A 6,000-nucleotide genomic window follows, 5' to 3' on the forward strand; every position below is an offset into this window, starting at 1 on the left:
GCGTGACAGAACCCCCCCCCCCAAAGGCGCGCACTCTGACCCCAGAGTTTTTGGGGCCCAGGAGGTAGATCCCCAAGGGGTCCCATTCTAGTTCCTCCTCCGACTCCACTATGGAGGGAGGAGCGTCGGTGCGGCAGTCTGGGGCCTCGGGCGGAGCAGGAGGCGGAGGCCTAGGAGCCTCGGGCGGAGCAGGAGGTGGAGGCCTAAGAGCAGAGACGGGCAGAGCCGGGACAGCGGGCGTAGCTGCAGACGGAGCCGGGACAGCGGGCGTAGCTGCAGACAGAGCCGGGACCTCAGGCGAGACCGCTGCAGGCAGGATGGGCGGAGCCGGCGAGACGGGCGGAACTGCAGCAGGAGCCTCTGGCACAGCCCGAGGCGGAGGCGGTGCCGGGACCTTGGGCGTAGCTGCAGCAGCAGGCACCGCCAACTCTCGGCCAGCAGGGAGCGCTGACGAGACGGGCAGGGCAGACAGGACGGGCGAGGCAGGCAGGATGGGTGAGATGGGCAGAGTGGCGGCATCAGGCGGGAGGTCGAGCACCTCAGCCAGCGCATCCAGAGTCGGTGCTTCCTGGTTATTTGCGGTCCCTTTAAGGGATCGTGGGACCCGCGGGATAGCGTCAAAAACAGCCCTGATCCCCACATACTCCTGGTGGCCACCCTGGAATATGGAGGCTGCTGGCGACGGCAGTTGCGCGGCTACGGTGATCCCCGCTAGTGTCTGTATCGGGAGGGGCTCTTCCCGATATACAGCGGGGAGAGAGGCGGCAGGGAGAGAGCAAGCCCTCAGGTATACAGTCAGGTCTTCCTTCGCTGTAGTTTCCCTGCGCTTCTTCTTTCTCCTATTTTTTCGAGCTGGGTGCAAAGGGGTTCCGTCATTCTGTTATGATCGCGGGGAAAGACGAGGCAGTAAGGCGAAAATCCACAGGCAAATGGATTTATTACCGTGACCAGGACAGACAGCGACGCACATTAATGACGGATCTGGGGAAACTAACTCAGACGCGGACTAAATACACAGGATAGGCAGAAAATAACAGTGATGACAATTCTACTCTTGCACATATAGAGTTGACTTGGCTGCTACTTAATAATTGTACTATATACAATTGATGACGTAACTCCTGCTTCATTACCACAGGCCTCTTCTTTAGTGCCCGCAATCTGACTCCCTCTCAATTTTGTTTAGTGAATTTAGTGTAATGCCCTCAGATTGGTGCTATTACTGTATGCACCCCTCAGGAAAAGTCCTGCATTCCTTCTGCTATCAGGCTGCTTAATACCGACAGTAGTAATTTTAGATTAGAATTAGAATTTAGAGATCAGTGGTCATTGTTGACACACCACAGCAAAATGCATCATAAGAACATAAGAAATTTACAAACGAGAGGAGGCCATTCGGCCCATCAAGCTCGTTTGGGGAGAACTTAACTAATAGCTCAGAGTTGTTAAAATCTTATCTAGCTCTGATTTAAAGGAACCCATGGTTTTAGCTTCCGCTACACTAGCAGGAAGACTATTCCATACTCTAACTACACGCTGTGTAAAGAAGTGCTTCCTCAAATTTGTTTTAAAATGTTCTCCCGCTAATTTCCACTTATGGCCACGAGTTCTACCATTTAGACTAATATTGAAATAGTCATTTGGCTGAACAGCATCCAGACCCGTTAGAATCTTATACACCTGAATCATATCCCCCCTTAGTCTCCTTTGCTCAAGGATAAACAGATTCAGTTCTGCTAACCTCTCCTCATAAGACATTCCTCTAAGACCAGGAATCATTCTCGTAGCTCTTCGTTGCACCTTTTCTAAGGCAGCAATGTCCTTCTTGAGGTACTGTATGGTGACCAAACCCGCACACAGTATTCTAGGTGGGGTCTTACCAAGGAATTATATAAATGTAACATCACCTCCCTTGACTTAAACTCCACACACCTAGAGATATAACTCAACATTCTATTGGCCTTTTTTATTGCTTCCCCACACTGGCGAGAGTGGGACATGGAAGCATCAACATACATACCGAGATCTTTCTCGTAATCAGCTACCTTTATTTCAGTGGAACCCATGAAATATATGTACTTTATATTTCTGCTCCCTGCATGGATTACCTTACATTTATCTGTGTTAAATTTCATCTGCCAAGTATCAGCCCATTCGCTAATTAAATCCAGATCCCGTTGAAGCCTCTCTGCTGCTAGATCAGTATCTGCTACACCACCCACCTTGGTGTCCTCTGCAAATTTAACCAGTTTACTGTATGTATTTGTGTCAATATCATTAATGTAAATTAGGAACAATAGTGGTCCTAAAATTTAACCCTGCGGTACCCCACTGCAACATTGTGCCTCTAATAACTACTCACTGCATCCTGTCAGTTAGCCAATTTTCGATCCAAGCTGCCACAGTTCCTAAAATCCCTGCATCCTCTGCATTTAACCCATATGTGACATAACAGAGGGTAAGCTAAATCAATGCCTGGGGGTGGCAGTACTTTGCTGGTCGGGGATTCAAACCAGCAATCTTTCAATTACAAGTGTGCTTCCCAAACCATTAAGCCACCACTGCCCACAGACAATGGCTCTGTCCTTTAAACTATTATACTAAACATATTACAATGTGCATTCTTCTGTTCTTTTATTTTTACTATTTTATTAATTATCCGTTTATTTTTCTTCTCTCACTCAGACCTAAGACACTCAGAATGAGTACATTGTTTGTGTCTTTGTACCCATATTCATCTTTACTGTTGTTCTATATCGAGTTTCATTTATGTCGACTAGGTTGGTTGTGGAACTGAATCAATCTTTATCAGTCACGTGTCTGCACTGTCTGACGTGCCCCCATTCGCCATTTTGAGTGTATCGCGGATGTAAACACTAGGAAGAATGAGAAGATACCGTACAGAGAAAAACTTACTAAGGATGCCAGGGATCGGTATTTGACTAAATTGTCTAAATTGTATGACTTCACAGCAAAACAGCAGAATTCCAACGCAACATTGCTGCCTCCAACTTCATCTCTGGATACTACTGAAACTACTTTGTTTACAGTATCAGCACTTACACATATGAACAGTTCAAAAACTATAAACCTCTTGAACATGGACATTTCATCAATGGCTAGGTGCAGGATCTGTTCACAATTCGAATCCAGAACTGCGACAACACAAAGGTAAGCTAACCTGTAATCAAGTTAAGTTATTAGTAATTATAAGTTATTAGTAATTATAAGGTAAAGTTAACTGTAATCATGTAGACAGCCTTACAAATGAAGGAATAATTTAACACTGTGGTAATCTGTTGTTGTCTATTTATGTGTTGTCTACAGGTTTTGCACTCCCAGTGCCTGACTGACACTCCTCTCAAGCTATGGGCCATCATCGAGCCATCAGGAGCTATATCTTCTGCTCACTGTACTTGTATAGCTGGGTTAGCAGAGACATGCACACATGTTGCAGCTATGCTGTTTAAGCTGATTGGCGGTCGTCAGATGCAGAGAGACAGTAACAGGACAACCTGCATACTGGATGATACCAAGCAACATCAGTAAAGTGGAAACAGAAGCAGGACGCAAAATGGACTTCGCTACTGCAAAAGCAAAAAGAAGAAGCCTTGACAAACTCCTGAAAGGTGAGGCAGCAAACATGCCTGCTCTAAGGACTGCAATAAACAATTTTACATTCCACATTTCCACATAGGATTCATTACCTCCTCTACCTGCTGTCCATATCCTCTTTTCCAAGTGGGAAACTGAAAAAATCTTATGTTGTGGTCCACTTTTCTGCAAATTATACCATGTGACTTAGTATTTCACACAGCACAAGTGTCCCATTTTACCTGTTACATTGCGTTTTAGGCGAGTGGGCAGGCAGACGAGTCGAGCCGTGAATACGGGTAGAAACGAGGTTTATTGAGGACGACACGCTGATGGGAACACACGGCTTTACAACCTCAATGACCGATCTGGGGAAATCTAACTCAGACGCGGACTAAATACACAAGACAAGCAGAAAATAACAGGCAACAGGTGATCACAATCGGGAAGTAACACGAGGTAAATGAGGGGGGCGTGGCACACACAAGGATCGGACGAGCCGGGCGTGACAGAACCGGGGAGGCGCGCCTCCGGGGAGGAGACGGACGAGCCGGGGAAACAGGACCTGGAAGACAAAAACAAAACCATCAACAGGGCACCGGAAACAGGACGGAAACACAGAACAGGCACAAGGGCAAAAGCCACGACAACACCTGACAAAGAACGGGAAACGCAGACAGGCAGATGAGGAACAAAAGGGCGAGGAGTGAACGTGGGAGGCACAGAGGGACGAGGAGCAGAAACAGGAGGGACAAAAACAGGAGGCAGAAAGGCAAAGGGCGGAGGAACAAGGGGAGCCCGAGGGAGCTACGGCAGGGGACAGGCAGCAGCCGGAGGAGCTGCAGGTGACCGGGAGGAGGGAGCAGGAGGGGACCACGAAGTGGGTAGGAAGACAGGTCGAGGGACAGATGGAAGAGTAGAGGAGGGAGTCGGAGGAGGGGGAGCCGCAGGCGACCGACGAGTCGACACCAGGGAACCCACAGCCGACTGACATGGCGTCAGAGGCGGGACCGAGGACCGTTGACGAGGCGTCGGAGGGGGACCCGCAGGCGACCGCCGATCCGGAACCAAAGGACCCGCAGGCGCCCCCCAAGCCCCAGCCAAGGCAAGCGAGGGCGAGCCAGGGGGCAGGGTGGGCAGGACCCGGTCCTTACGTCTGTATCCCCTCCCCTTACAGGACACTGAAAGGCGGGGACAGAACGTAATCCACCGCACTGAGGCGATGGTGGATGAGTCCTCCCCTTGAAGGGGTCCATCAGGGAAATCCCCGAGGGGTTCCATTCGAGCTCCTCCTCTCCTTCCGTCCAGGAAAGAGGAGCGATGGTCAAGCAGTCCGGGACCTCCTCGGGGACAGGAACTGGGGTTCCGGGATCACGTGTAGGAGAGTTTGGAGCAGGGTCAGGGATTGGGACGGGTGGAGCCAGAGCAGGAGCGTCAGTCATGGGCGACGCCAGAGCCGGAGGCGAGGCCTCGGGCAGAGCAGCAGCAGCCACCTCAGGCGGCGGTGTAGAAACCGCCGACTCTGGACCATTAGGGGGTGCCGCAGCAGATGCCTCGGGCGAAGCAGGAACTACATCAGGCACCTTGGGTGGCGCCACAGGAATTGCCGGCTCAGGGCCAGCAGGGGACGCTGCAGCCGGAGCCTCACTGGACGGTTTGGTAGCTGCTGGAGCCTTGGACGCCGCAGGGGCCGGAGCAGCAGCCGGAGGCAGGACCTCGGACGCCGCAGAGGCCAGAGCAGCAGCAGGAGCCTTGGGCGTCTCCGTTCGTCTCCGGCTTTTCTTCTTCTTTTTCCCTGACCTCGGGATCCCCTTGGGCAGTTCCGTCGGCAGATCCAAAGGCAAACCTCCATCTGCAGCTACCTGCCGTCGACTTGCCTCAGTCGCCATGCTGCGGAGCTGCTGCAGGTTGAGACGCACTTCCTCCGCCAGGAAGGCGTCCTTCGTTGGGGAAATCCTCATTAGGATTGAGAATATGAGCAGCGAGAGCGCTCGCTGCTGGGTCTTCCCGAATCTCGGGCTGCTGGATCCAGTAACACGCCTCTGCTATTAAAGCGCTGTATTCAGCTGTGGAGAGCTGAAGTGTCTTCTTCCTGAGATCGGTCATTCTGTTACGTCGCGTTCTAGGCGAGTGGGCAGGCAGACGAGTCGAGCCGTGAATACGGGTAGAAACGAGGTTTATTGAGGACGACACGCTGACAGGGGAACACACGGCATGATGCATGACATCAATGACCGATCTGGGGAAAACTAACTCAGACGCGGACTAAATACACAAGACAAGCAGAAAATAACAGGTAACAGGTGATCACAATCGGGAAGTAGCACGCAAATGCTTGCTCTTGAGTTGTATACAAACAAAATGCCGATTCGACCCACAATTCACCCCCCCTGCTGATTCTCCTCC

Source organism: Paramormyrops kingsleyae, chromosome 14 (genome assembly GCF_048594095.1).
Source record: "Paramormyrops kingsleyae isolate MSU_618 chromosome 14, PKINGS_0.4, whole genome shotgun sequence".
Lineage (NCBI taxonomy): Eukaryota > Metazoa > Chordata > Actinopteri > Osteoglossiformes > Mormyridae > Paramormyrops > Paramormyrops kingsleyae.